Genomic DNA, 15,388 nt, shown 5'->3' with positions numbered 1-15,388 from the left:
AGCCTACCCTAGCTGTTACAGGGCAAGAGCTGGGATGAAGGGACTCAAAATATTTATACCTAAAAATGCTAACTTAAGTATTTTGATTACATGTAAATTTAAACATAATTTTGTTTCATAAGTACAACGTAAAATGTTAAATTTAATAGAACTGTATAAAAGAAATGTAGTTGATTGATATACATTCAGTTTACATCAAGCATATTCTACTTAATGATTACTTATTTAAATAAAGAAACCTTTGATATATTTCAGATATATTTTACTCCCAATTATTGCTTTATGCTTATGAAGGCCAAGAACCATTTTTTGAGTGCATTTCGTCCAAGTATGTTCTAACAAAAAGTAGAAAATCTGTCAGATGGTTAGGCATGTGATAACGTCATAGACTCCATAGGCCTCCCTAGAGACCCAAAAAAGGGTCACAGAACTTCAAAATAAAAAAATGCAAAATGCCTTGTTTTTGTATTAAAATGGGTTGCAGAAATGGCACAATCTTAATTTTGTTAAGAAAACTACTAATTTAAGATGAACAAATCTTAAATTGATTTCTTAAATATCAAATTATTCCAAAACATTTTTAAAATTTCATATAAAATGTGTGATCGTTTGAAAGGTCCAACAAATTAACAGGAAGTTTTTTTCGCTGGCATTGTTCCACTGTTTACAAAAGTTAACATCAGACACAGACTTTCACCTCTTGGTGGCGCTGTTTAAGTGATGAGTCTGAGGGTCATTCATTCAGATATACTGCAGAAATCCAATTAAGTCAACCCCTACTTTACTGTGATCGTGCTCTTCCCTCTGTCACGTTTACCTCCAAGAATCCAAAAGTCCAACGTACTGAAATCTGCACAAACAAAACAATAACAGGAGAAGAGGTCTGACTTATTACACACAACAAAGCCTTTATTTATAGCTAAATTTTACACAAATTCAATTAATTAATTATTACGAATTAATATTTATGAGGTATTCTCTTTCAAATCTTTGAGGGAGCAGAGTAATGAAAATATTATACCTGGAATCAGAAATAAGTGCAAGCTCTCGCTTTGCAATGTTCTAAAATTGGCACCAATTAGAAGAATAGATATGACTGGAGGGAATAGTCTGCTATAAGTGTTATTTAAATTTTGGTCAGGAGAGGGCACTAGACTTATTGTTTGTTTGTATGCATCAGTAAGCAGTACTGGCAATGAAGATGGGAGCTAAATCTACAGCTATTCAAGGCATTCCTTAAAAACGCTCCCTGTAACATTGTGATTAAGATCTACACTGATCCCAAATACAGCTGGGACCACAGAAAAACACTGGATGGGAAACATTTTATGCATCTTCTTTAGAAAAATGTTGCCAAGTCTCTGCTGTAAAGGGAATCCAGTACACTATTAAGGAAAGACACCCAGAACCATATTCCACGGAATTGCACAACTACCCAAAGGACACACCTATTTCAGTCCCCGTTTCAAATGTTAGCGTTTATTTTTGTTAATTATAGGGTGGAAAACACACACAAGGTTACTTCTAGATGTCTGACTTCTGACAATGTAATGAGCATATCACTGTAATGTGTCTGGGCATGCCAAAGTAGGATTTTTCTAGTTGACTTTAGTTTTATGAGCGATTAGGCAGCAGTGTCTGCAATACAAGCCTTTGCTTGTTGGTAAAAACAAATGCGCTATCGGAGAAGTAACATTTCCTTAATCAAAGAGGTCAATCAGAAGCTCTGATGCCTTGCAAACACTTGGGATGCTTACTGTCCAGTTTGCATGGTGCAAATGGCTTTTTAGAGCAGGATGCAGCAAGATGTCAGTGTGACATAGAGGCTGATGTTATTTTGGGGGCACTGAAAACCTAGGCCTAAGACAAAAGATGCAGCAGTTCACCAGAACACTGCTTTTTTTTCCTTGCCAGAAAGGTCTCAAAAAGACTTCTCTCCAGCTACAATAGAAGGATAATAGGCGCTAAGCCTGAAGCAAATCAGTGTGTGTGCCAAAATTTCTTGTCTAAACATATCTTAATGGGCACATTATAAATGTCTATCAGTGATATCAGTGCTATTCTTTGTACCTACCAACCAGAAACATGTCTATACTTCCTAATGACACTAACCTGACAGCTTACATTTTTGACCACAAAGACCACCCAACATCAAGACAGCACCACGTTGTCGACCATCTTTGGCATCATCTAAAGTTGAAATAACATGAGAAGCATTGATACAAACAAACACTGTACAGATATGTGGATAAAAAGTAAAGGATATACTCATCTGTTTCCTAAGCAACACAGGAAAGCCACTTAGAGACAATTTTATGATGATGCATAAAAACCTAGGCTCAAATACTACCTCAAACACGAATGTGAAAAACATACCAAGTGCTGAAAGTGGTCCTGACATATGGGCTGTTTACAGTTTAGTAAGAAAGAATGTCATCGTCAACAAGAAAAAAGGTTATGGATGGTGGGTGCCCTTGTTTGTGTCTGTTGTCTCTTCAGCTGAAATAGCTATGAATTTTGGCCATGCTGACCACTGACGCATTTTGCAGTGTATGCAGACTTTTTGTAACATAGTAACTAACACTTCAAATGATATGACTGACATACTACCTTCAACATAAATACATTCTTTCACATACCTTGCTTGAACATTTCTTGCTTGAGACTCTTGGAAGTACCTTTCTTGTCAACATGTACACGGGATGTGGGGGTACAGGTAGAACCTTGGAAAATGGCTCCTGAGACAGCCATCAACAGTTTCCCAGACTAGTTCGAGACGCTGCAACAACCAAAAAGAGAAAGTCGTAAACATGCATTACTGACTTGCCCCTCAACACAGACAGAAAGAAGAGTTTGAGATACAGCAGCTGAGGAATGACACTCCTGATGCAACTCAAAAATCTTTGCCCATTTCTGCCATGGACCACCACAAATGTGGTCTGAATACTGCCAGGAGAACTTATCTACATCACAAATTGTTACAAACCATACGGCTTCCATCACTTCTTCGGAATCTTATGCCAATATTTTCTCTATCGTGTGTCTGAGTCATTTGAATGTGGGCACAGCAGATCTCAGGTAAGTGTACCTGGAATAAGCCCTAATGAGCAAGCCAGTTGGTAACACCCAGCAACCCCTTTGGGAGTAACTAAATACAGCACAACAACAGTGTTCTGGTGAAGACCAAATGTCCGAAATATTAGCATGTTTACTGACAAAGCCAAAATATGAAACTTGTCAGCTGTTCCTCATGGTTTGTGTAAGTGCTGCTGGTCTACCTTTGGGCATTCAACACCAGGACTATAAGACTTTGGTTTAGAACAGAAGATTGATCTCCTGGAAATGAATATAACGGAAAAGCAGATCCTTCTCAGAGAATAAATTCGGTCAGCAACCATTTTTTGCACATTCTACAAAGTTAGGTGACAGTGTTAATACCTAGTGAAACTAATGTGGCCTTCTGGCTTACATTGGATCAATGAACAAACATTTATTTTGGCTCCTCACCAAATAGAACATCTCTTTCTCGGCAGGTACATTCAGTTGCTGACAACTCATTGGCACAAGAATAAACAATATTTCTGCAACTAATTTTAACATTTTTGACAAGAAAGGTGACAAGAGAACAATAACATGTTTGAACATAAAACCTGGACCATAATGTGCCTTCTCCAGAATAGATTGAATTAACTGCTTTATGTCAAAACACACCATGAATATAATGATATTTAGATTAATCCCAGATTTCAAACATCTACCAAATATACAGATAACTTTACCACATCGTACTGCAGTGTATCAAGTCCTAGTAACATGCCCAGTTTCCTGTATTGTTGTGGAACCTCTACAAATTATTGGTGCATTTCATTTTTTTTAAACCAGGGGTCTCAAACTAAAATGAGCTGTGGGTCCACTTTGGTGTTCAAGTGGTACAAACAACAACAACAACAACAACAAACAAACAAGAAAACACCCACAAATATTTCCAAAAATGTAGTGTTTTGTTTGTTTTTTCACATTTCAAATATTGTATAACAAGACAAAACTGCAAACGTGAAAGCAATTCTTTTTCTCACTCTTGACTAACTGAAGCCTTTCATTGAACTACCAAATTAAACAAATTGGTGCTTTCTTTCTGGCCGGACACGTGGCAGCACCTCTGCTATAATTTTGTTCGTATTTAACAAAATAAAAATGCAGACATCAGTGTAAACATTAGTTTTTCACTCTCTCACTGAACTAACACAGCCAATCCCTTAACATGTTTGTACTCTCTGCTCATATTTCCTTCATATTAAATAATTTTTTGCTGTTTAAAGAACTTATTTTAACATTGCATTCAACAACAAACAAATCCTCCCTAACTAAAAAGGTAACTTCAAGGGCCAAATTGCATTATATTTCTTCACGTCAATATACAGGCCACAATTAGGGGTGACGTGGGCCGCAAGTGGCCCCCGGTTGAGACCCCTGTTTTAAACTTTTGATTCCACTACAAACGGATCGTTTAACCTGCAGCTCCTAGTTTGGCCTCTGGGGACAGCAGAAAACAGCAATTAAAACATTGTTGATAAATTGTATGTAACACCTTCAGTTGAAATGACGAAAACAGCTCATTTTAAAGTGAATCAAGGCAATGATCAGCTTTAGCCGTCATTTAGAATCATGTCTCAGTCTGTCTTTAAAGTGTAAGTCAAGCTTTCACTTTACATTTCACTTTGGTGATTCTAGATTGGATCAGCTCCGCTGCAGCTAAATGGATCAGCTGTGGACTAGGCTGAGGCACATAACCACCTAAAGGAAATGGTTTGTATTTCATCATAAAAATTGCCAGTGTCTTTGAAATGTGGTAGGGACGTATGTGTAGAATATTAAAAATGTAGCATACTACAGTGAAGTAAATGCAGACAAAAGAGTCTGCTGAATTCTCTTCATATTCAAAGTTCTGATTAGGAAAACTGCAAACCTAATAGCAATGAAAATTGTGAAAGAGTAAAGAATTTCAGTGTATATACTGTATGTGGCCGGGGGGAGTGTAAAAGTCTATATGGACATATATATATAACGTGTACTTTATGAGCACACCTCTTTGCCTAGTCCTGTCCTGTCTCACCTGGATGATTGGTTGACTATTAACTCAGATGATGTAATAACCATTCACAGCAGTGAGGTCTTCCAGGCTCCAGGAGTCCAAGTCGTCCTGTCTAGCTTCAGCCATTTAACTCTCTCTTGCTCTCCAGATTTGGCTCCTGAGCTGCTTAATGGTCACTGAGTTTTACTGGTATTTAGTCATGATTAGGTTTATGGTACTTAGTTTTTGAGGAAATCTGCCTACCATGGCTGAAATGAGAGCTATACAAGTGAATGAAAGTAAAAGTTGTGTGACAGAAAGCAAAAACACTGTGAGAAAGGCACCATTAATTTCCACAGACCTGAGGAGAACTGTAGAGTTGAATGATTATTCACTGTGGGTGTCTTGAGACACTACCCCTACAGTGTTCCTGATCCATTGTGTTCGTGATCCATTGTTAGTGTAAACATACTGATTGATCATGTTTTAAGTATCCTAGTGTTTATTCCATGTACAACCACTACTGTTTAGTTTATAATAACAAGAAAAGAACATCAGTAAGAGGTCAAACTGTGACTTTGGATCACCCAAAGAGTGTTGCTGTTGGAAAATACATAAATGCTTTTACTTTATTAAGAACATTTTTCATGGGCAAAGACAACTGTATAAAAACTAAACTTCAGAAACTGGGAAAACAGCAAAGTCAGAGAAATGATTGACTTTGTGTTGTTTTCGGCCTGTTTAGCTGATTGTCTCAGCGCATGAGCTGTGTGTGGTGGTCTTCCACAATGAGTTTTTGATACAGCCATCAGAGGGAGCCAAACTCATCACTGTTTTATTCTAAACACAACGGATGACAAATATGTGGGAAAATGTAATTGTGGGGGAAAAAATCCCACATTATTTCAGATTCTGAATGAAACTTTTCAAATACATCTTCAGATTAAGAATCTTCTACGATTCTGTAAAGCAGGTAGGTTGTGAGAAAGTGTTTCAATGAGGACAGGGGGTGCTGTATTTAAGTAGTCTGTGATCCAGCAGGAACTTGCATTAGCACAGCTCAGGGAATTAATGTCACAGTCCTCGCTGTTTCACCTTAACCCACACTCAGGTCTTACCACACTCAGTTTCCTGTGGAGACCTAATTCTGTCAGACACAACTAAACAGAATCCATCCAATCAAGTTCTTGTACGCAAGCTTCTCAGATGTGTATTGTCACAGCTTAAAGATGATTAAATAAGTAAATGGCTCAGTTTGTTAGTGAAATATTAAGAACAAAGCCATTTACTTGGGTAAATGAGGTCAGTATGTTTTAAACTGAAATGCAGACACAAAATGTAATTCAAGAGCAAAGCAGGCTCCTTTCTCTGATCTTCTTTAACTGATTACATTGAAAACACAGATGCAGATACTCATGCTTGGCATTCTAAGTGTGGATATTATCCTTTCACTTAGCTGCTACATCCATCCATTGACCCATGCTTATATCCATCCACCCATTTTCTTCTGCCTATCCAAAATCAGGGTCATTGGAGCTTATAACAGCGCTCATATGGTGAAAGACGGGGTAGAGAAGTCTGTCACAGGGTGGTTGAGTTGATAGACCTTGGAAAAATGAAAAGTTCATTACCAATCTTTATGTGGGGCAGCGCAGTGGTGTTAGTACTGTTACCTCACAGCAAGAAGGTCTTGGAGTCCAAACCAGTATCTGGCTGGAGTTTCTCTGCATGGCGGTCTCTCCAGGTCTGTGTGGGACTGAACTGGATTTGCAGAAAAAAATCAATAGACTGAAGTTTTTTATGTGACATTTGAATGCATACATACCCAAGCCACAACATAAAGTGTCATCAGATTTCCTCTCCTGATTCATAACTGGTGGAACTTGTAGATCTGCAACATTGAAACATAACAGTTCAACATTTGACTGAACATGCGACATAATGGCTGTAAATATTTTTAGTAATTCCATAAAATTGTGGGTTAAGCAGCATATCTGAAGTTCTCTTTGTCATCGCATTCATTAAGGTGAGGGAGGAATGTAATCATCCATTGTGTCACTTAAGATAAGTGATAAAAGCATATAGTGTGTCTTATGCACAAATTAAAAATATTAGGAATATAGGCAGAATATGTACACAAGTTATACCTTATCCTACTAAATTATATCACCCTCCATATTTTTATAGACTTGTAAGTGTAAATGGTGTGTATAGGACATTGTCAGTGTTTCCCGGTGTTTATGGTTTGCCCTGTTTTCATCTTTTATAATGCTGCCCTCTGGTGACCGTCACTCAAATAAGAGAAAAAGTCTTCCTTTTCAAAATGAAATGTCTCATAAAGGGAAAAAATGAACACATTTCACACTTCATCCTTATTATTGTTTACAAAATGATTTAGTTTCATTTAATTAATCTACATTTGAAGAGTTAAATAATTTAAATTTAAATAGTTTTCATTTACTATTATTTAGTAAAACTGACAAATACAGTTCAAAGTAACATACCATTTATATGAAGAAATATACGTCACATAGCAAGAAAGAAAAAAACTGTTCATCATAATTTATATAAACTGCATATTCATATAATGATGTGCTGTCCTTGTTTTATCTATTTAAATATCACAGTTTTTCATTTGCAACCCTTATCAAAACCAGAGTAAAGTAAAAATAAAGTTATTAAACTTCTGAAGTTTTCAGTAGTTAAACACAAAAATACCACAAATAAATCAAATAATACAAATAATAAAATGTCATCAATGAATTTGTTGTTTAAATTGGTTTTCAGTCTGTTGAAAATGCATTTAAAAAGGTACTTTGCATTAGTGTCACATGACTAGTTAGCTAATGACTATCAGCCAGTGCTGTAAAATGTTTATCATCCACACCTCCATGACTTCATGTTCTTAGTTGATCAGCTATATTATGTATTCATTACTCTGTAAGCAGAGCTCCCTTTGTAGTATATTAAAATCTACTGTTAGATAGGTTAGATAGATGGAGATATAGGAAAGGCAGTTGCAAAACACTTTGGACCTCAGATAAAAGAAAACAGATTATTTCCAAATGGAGATTATTTCCAAAATTAAATTAGAAATCTTCAGCATATTATATTTTTATGCAATTCTAACAAAAAACAACAAAACCTAAATAATATAGGTGATACAAATTGGGAAGATTTGGCTAAATTGCAGAAAACAAATTCATCATTTAGTTTAAATAACTAATACATATCAAATACTTTGCTATATCTTTTATGACACACACCCACACACACACACACACACACTGGCCTTGCAGCTGCAGTCGAAGAGACTTTGGCTGTTGCACTGGCTTCTTTGTAAAAGTATGCCTGGGGAGGCTTTTCCAGATTATTAACTTTAGATAATTTATCACTGAAATAAAAATCTGATTCCAAACTCTGATGCCGATCTCCAGCTCGCACTGTGCACAAGCTGGACTGTAACATAAACTTGTCCTCCCACTGTCCTAGAGGTGATCCCAGCCTTACTCTGGGAGTAACTGGCTGACTAAGGAGGTTTGTCAGCCAGCGTGTCTAACCTGAGCCTTGTTGGCTAAAAGCTTGTGTTCATGTGTTCAAGCATGTGTTTAGTCTTTCTTTTCTCTTCTAGCCACCTGACATGGTCTTCTTTTATGTTTGCATCTTTACAACAAATTCCTGATAATGCTGACTTCTACATAGTTTATACTTCTTTACAGTTTATTATACTTTTAATCATTTTATAATTTTATTGGATTTACATTAATATCCCATGTTGACTTCATATTTTTCTGTGATCATTTGTGATGAACTGTCTAGAAGGAGCTACAGAGGGGTTTAACAGGTATACTAGTCTAACAATAATAATAATAATATTATATGCATGTCGAAACACTTGATTTAAGATTCATCCCCTCCTAGACAACAAGATGATATTTAATCAATGCAAAACTCTAACTGTACTCACTGTACTTAAATACACCCATTTAAACATGGTTTTATTAGTATTCAGGCATGTAAAATATTTGCACTGATGTTTCGGATAGACTGACTGATTGATTGATCTCTGTTTAATAAAAACTGATCATATGCATTTTTGGAATTGACAAATCAGCTGAATAAATGCATTAAGAAATGCTATAAAAGAGAGAATAATGGCATTTTTCTGCACTCCAGTGGAACTACAGTTGCTATTTAATCTATGCAGTACAAAACAAATGCTGCAGATTTGATGGCAAACGTGGTCCCTGTTGTTAATATGCATTGCAAAAACCACTACACTAAACACACCAGGCATTAGATCTCTTAATAAACACTGCAAGATCTCTGTGCAGCACTTACCTCTTCCACTGCAGTGACTGAAGGCATACTGTTCCTCCTCTCATGTTGCTTATCCCCTGCAGTCCTTCTTCTCCAGTTTCCCCCTCTCCGGTGTGCAAGGGCCTGGTGCAGGCACAGTGCACCCTTATATGCACTACCTGCATAGCTGCAGTACTGTCAGCCCGGGACCCCGGGCCAATGGGAATCAAACATGTGCAAAGGACCATCTGCAATGGAAAAAGAAATCCTGTAAAAGATTTGGTGGATTTTGCAGCACGAGGGAATGGCGTCCAGCTGCCTTGGGTCTTAGTGACAGATGCTTTCTCTCCCTCTCACTTGGCTAACATGCATGCTTCTCTGTTTCCCCCAGTGACCTTAAATGCTTAAACGGCTTCATTCAAGATGCTTCTTAACCCTGCACACATACAGCACTTTCTTTAACCTTCAACAGACATTACAATAAAGATGTACTTTATGATGTAATTAATTTAGTAGTGTTTGCACTTCATGCTTCATGCTATGTGCATATTCTCATTCATATATATAAGTATATACACACACACATATATATATATGAATATATATATATACAGTATATGTATATTAGAATACAATAGCTGATCAAGTAAACTTATATATCTCAGTCACGCAAGTAATTATGATCCACCAAACTGTATCTATTGATTAAGGACAGTGAAAGACTTTAACAGACTAACGTCATGTTTTAAGAAAACAACCTGATCAGTGAAGCAGCATCTTATTTACAGCTCTCAGTAGTCCCCTGAACTGAAATGCCATAGGGGAAAGCTTCTTCTGTACCTACACAACAGTACCAACATCGTTTCTAATCATCTGTTGATGTAAGTTCTATATGAGCTTTAAGGCCAGGCATCTGTAATTTTAATCCCTGTCCCATACACATTTCTTTTTCAGCCAAATTTGGGAACTTGTCGGGGTCGGTTCTATTACAAATCTCAGCTAGACTGCCTCTCTGAAGACATGTTATCATGCTATATTACACCCATTTCCATAATGTTACATGCAAAAGGTCAAAGGGTCAACAGACGATGTCCTTAAGGTTGTAAAGTCTACCATCCATCCATCCATCCATCCTCATCCGCTTTATCCGAAGTCGGGTCGCGGGGGCAGCAGCCTAAGCAGAGAAGCCCAGACCTCCCTCTCCCCAGCCACCTCCTCCAGCTCATCCGGGGGAACACCAAGGCGTTCCCAGGCCAGCCGAGAGATATAATCTCTCCAGCGCGTCCTGGGTCTGCCCCGGGGCCTCCTCCCGGTGGGACATGCCCGGAACACCTCACCCAGGAGGCGCCCAGGGGGCATCCTTGTCAGATGCCCGAACCACCTCAACTGGCTCCTTTCGATGTGGAGGAGCAGCGGCTCTACTCTGAGCCCCTCCCGGATGGCCGAACTTCTCACCCTATCTCTAAGGGAGAGGCCAGCCACCCTTCGGAGGAAGCTCATTTCTGCCGCTTGTATCCGCGATCTCGTTCTTTCGGTCACTACCCACAGCTCGTGGCCATAGGTGAGGGTCGGGACGTAGATCGACCGGTAAATTGAGAGCTTCGCTTTTACACTCAGCTCCCTCTTCACCACGACGGACCGGCGCAGCGTCCGCATCACTGCAGCCGCAGCACCAATCCGTCTGTCGATCTCCGGCTCCCTTCTCCCATCACTCGCGAACAAGACCCCGAGATACTTGAACTCCTCCACTTGGGGCAGGAACTCATCCCCGACCCGGAGTGGGCACTCCACCCTTTTCCGGCTGAGAACCATGGCCTCAGATTTGGAGGTGCTGATCCTCATTCCTGCTGCTTCACACTCGGCTGCGAACCGTTCCAGTGCGAGCTGGAGGCCCCCACCCGATGAAGCCATCAGAACCACATCATCCGCAAAAAGCAGAGATGAGATTCTGAGGCCACCGAAGTGGAAGCCCTCCGCCACTTGGCTGCACCTAGAAATCCTGTCCATAAAAATTATGAACAGAATCGGTGATAAAGGGCAGCCCTGGCGGAGCCCATCACCCACCGGAAACAAGTCCGACTTATTGCCGGCAATGCGAACCAAACTCTTACAACGGTTGTATAGGGATCGAATGGCCCGTAGCAGTGGGCCAGACACCCCATACTCCCGCAACACCTCCCACAGGACACCCCGAGGGACACGGTCGAATGCCTTCTCCAAGTCCACAAAACACATGTAGACTGGTTGGGCAAACTCCCATGCACCCTCAAGTATCCTCGAGAGGATAAAGAGCTGGTCCAGTGTTCCGCGACCAGGACGAAAACCGCATTGTTCCTCCTGTATCCGAGGTTCGACTAACGGACGAACTCTCCTTTCCAGCACCCTGGCATAGACTTTCCCAGGGAGGCTGAGGAGTGTGATCCCCCTGTAGTTGGAACACACCCTCCGGTCTCCCCTCTTAAAGATGGGGACCACCACCCCGGTCTGCCAGTCCAGGGGTACTGCCCCTGATCTCCACGCAACATTGTAGAGGCGTGTCAACCAGGACAGCCCTACAACGTCCAGAGCCTTCAGGAACTCGGGGCGGACCTCATCAACACCAGGGGCTCTGCCACCGAGGAGTTGTTTAACTGCCTCAGTGACCTCGACCCCAGAAATTGGCGGGTCATTCCCCTCATCCCCAGACTCTGCTTCCTCCTCGGAAGACGTGTCAGTGGGATTAAGGAGGTCCTCGAAGTATTCCTTCCACCGCCTGACAATTTTCTCAGTCGACGTCAGCAGCGCACCGCCAGCACTATACACAGTGCAGGTAGAGCACCGCTTTCCCCTCCTGAGACGCCTGACGGTTTGCCAGAATCTCTTCGAGGCAGTCCGAAAGTCTTTTTCCATGGCCTCTCCGAACTCCTCCCACACCCGAGTTTTTGCTTCAGCCACTGCCCGAGCCGCATTCCGCTTGGCCTGTCGATACCTGTCAGCTGCCTCTGGAGTCCCACAGGCTAACCAAGCCCGATAGGACTCCTTCTTCAGCCTGGTGGCTCCCTTCACCTCTGGTGTCCACCATTTGGTTCGGGGATTACCACCACGGCAGGCACCAACCACCTTGCGGCCGCAGCTCAATGCAGCAGCTTCGGCAATGGAGACGCTGAACATGGTCCATTCGGACTCAATGTCCCCCGTCTCCCTCGGAATGTTGTTGAAGCTCTGCCGGAGGTGTGCGTTGAAGATCTCGCGGACTGGGGCCTCTGCTAGACGTTCCCAGCACACCCTCACTACGCGTTTAGGTGCACCGGGTCTGTCCAGCGTCCTCCCCCGCCACCTGATCCAACTCACCACCAGGTGGTGATCAGTTGACAGCTCAGCCCCTCTCTTTACCCGAGTGTCCAGAACATATGGTCGCAAGTCTGGTGATACGATTACAAAATCGATCATCGACCTGCGGCCTAGAGCATCCTGGTGCCACGTGCACTTATGGACACTCTTATGTTCGAACAAGGTGTTCGTTATGGCCAAACTGTGATTTGCACAGAAGTCCAATAACAAAACACCACTCGGGTTCAGATCAGGGAGGCCGTTCCTCCCAATCACGCCCCTCCAGGTCTCGCTGTCGTTACCCACGTGAGCATTGAAGTCTCCCAGTAGGACAACAGAGTCTCCAGGTGGGGCACCTTCCAGCACCCCCCCAGGGACTCTAAGAAGGCTGGGTACTCTGAACTGCCACTCGGCGCATAAGCGCAGATGACAGTCAGGACCCGTTCCCCGACCCTGAGGCGCAGGGAACAAACCCTCTCATCCACTGGGAAAAACCCCAACGTACCGGCAGCAAGCCGGGGGATATTAGAATACCCACCCCAGCCCGCCGCCTCTCACCAGGGGCAACTCCAGACTGAGACAGAGTCCAGCCCCTCTCCAGGAGACTAGTTCCAGAGCCCAAGCCATGCGTAGAGGTGAGCCCGACTATATCTAGCCGGTACTTCTCAACCTCACGCACTAACTCAGGCTCCTTCCCCACCAGAGAGGTGACATTCCATGTCCCTATTGCCAGTCTTGGCAGCCGGGGATCGGTCCGCCAGGGCCTCCGCTCCTGGCCGCCGCCCGACACACATTGCACCCGACCCCTATGGCGCCTCCTGCGGGTGGTGGGCCTGCGGGAGGATGGGCCCATGTCTCCTCTTCGGGCTGTGCCCGGCCGGGCCCCATGGACTAAGGCCCGGCCACCAGACGCTCGCCCTCGGGCACCCTCCCCGGGCCTGGCTCCAGGGCGGGGCCCCGGTAACCCTATCCCGGGCAGGGTAAACTGTTCCCTCGATGTTCTTTTCATACGGGTCTTCTGAAGTCTACCAATGTCATACTAATGTATATTTTCAGGGGTCATCCAGTTGTCAGACAATAGCTTTGTATTAGGTTTTCTATGCAGTACTACTCACTTATTTCGACTCGTTTGTCAGATTAACACAATGCAGATACACAAACACATTATTAAGACATCTCAAAAATACTTTTGTGTGTGTGTGTGATTTTGTTTTGTTTTTCAGTGACTCACAGTGAGTGATTCAGTTTGACAAGATTTACTTCTTCACCTTTAATCCCATCCATTGATAATCTCAAGTGAAGCCAGTGTTGGATTCTCCCTACAATCAGATGAAGCATATGGCTGCAGCATCTGTGAGCTAATTTACAGCCAAGAGTTCCCTGCTTGGCTGCTACAGCAGCAGATATGTTAGGACTTAAGCCGACAACTCTCATTGACAAAATCTGATTTAACCACTGGCCGTATGCTGTCAATGGATGCCGGGCTGGTACGGGTCACCAACTGTTCAGACTTTGACTCAGCTTTCATTGTTTCCTCACAATAAAAATGCAGTTATTTCCTCAGACAGGCAAAAAGAGCTGCACCACCCTGAAAGGCAATTTATAATCAGTTGAATAAACATTTTAACCTTAATTTTTCTCTTATAATTACTACTTCTAGATCATTTTCTACCAGTATATTGTAAATCGTGTATCTCACATCATCAGCTGCAAAATGTACGCAAGTTGGAACACTGTGCAAGTTGTTGGTCTGGTCTATGATCCAAGCGGTTTTAGCTATTAAAGATACTCTCTACCTTTTAGTCCTGATTTTACAGTTTAATCATTTTTCTTCAGCACGTAAAAAAGACAAGTTATAAATATGAAAGCCGATGTGGGTTATCCTGTGAAACTAGTCTAGTCGAATGCTGTAACCATGTAATGGTAAGCATGTTTCTTAGCTTCCATGTGTTGGTGGTTAAGGTTTTAGGAAATCAAACACAGAGAAGCATAGACATAATGTATAATGTATGACAGTTGTTACAGATGAATTATCAACACCACAAGTCAGTGTCAACCTGGAGAGAGATAACAATACAAACCACAAGAAACACAAGCCTTTATCCAACCTTAGGACGACCTTAAATGTCATGTTGCTCAGCTACAGATACTTTATGATTCAGGGAGTAAGCACTCTTTGAAGTAGCATTAATCATAGAGATGCTCTAGCAGAGTAAGAGTCCAGTACAAGTGTCTGTGGATCATTTGGACTTTGATATGACAACACACAGCGTAAAGGAAAGGTTTCTCAGTGACTGACCATTACTGACCTTTTCTGATAGCCAGATTATTAAAACAGCATCTTGAGGTCTACCAACAAGCATGAAAGTAAAGCCGGACTTTCTACCTCACTGTAAGCATGTAATGTCCAGAAATATTCAATAAAACTTTTAACCTGATAATTACATGACTGAAGGTGCTGGAATGTCACCACTTTCAGGGAAGTAAAAAAAATTGTAAACTGCAACAATTTTTACTTTAAAATTTACAGCTTTGTTGTTTTTATTGGTTTTAAAGTGGAGGCATTTCTGCATACAACGACACGATAATCTCACAGATATTTATCACCAAACTCTCCCTTTCAGCTCGATGCAGACTTCAATCATTATTGTGTTTTCCTGTCTTACAGGAAAATGGTAAATATTGGCTTTATTAAATATTACTTAGATA

General features: G+C 41.5%; 1 long non-coding RNA gene across 1 annotated transcript; it reads right to left on the bottom strand.

Annotated features, from left to right (window-relative positions):
- Positions 1-625: 625 nt before the first annotated feature.
- Positions 626-9,664, bottom strand: LOC109202161 (uncharacterized). Its single transcript, XR_002062088.2, has 5 exons — positions 9,413-9,664; positions 6,745-6,962; positions 2,640-2,779; positions 2,113-2,190; positions 626-850 (listed from the first exon to the last, which is right to left on the bottom strand). It is a non-coding gene; the product is annotated as an uncharacterized LOC109202161 (long non-coding RNA).
- Positions 9,665-15,388: the final 5,724 nt, after the last annotated feature.

This window comes from Oreochromis niloticus, linkage group LG5 (genome assembly GCF_001858045.2).
Source record: "Oreochromis niloticus isolate F11D_XX linkage group LG5, O_niloticus_UMD_NMBU, whole genome shotgun sequence".
Classification (NCBI taxonomy): Eukaryota; Metazoa; Chordata; class Actinopteri; order Cichliformes; family Cichlidae; genus Oreochromis; species Oreochromis niloticus.
Note: the sequence above shows the minus strand (reverse complement) of the source record. Positions and strands in the feature narration are given on the sequence as shown.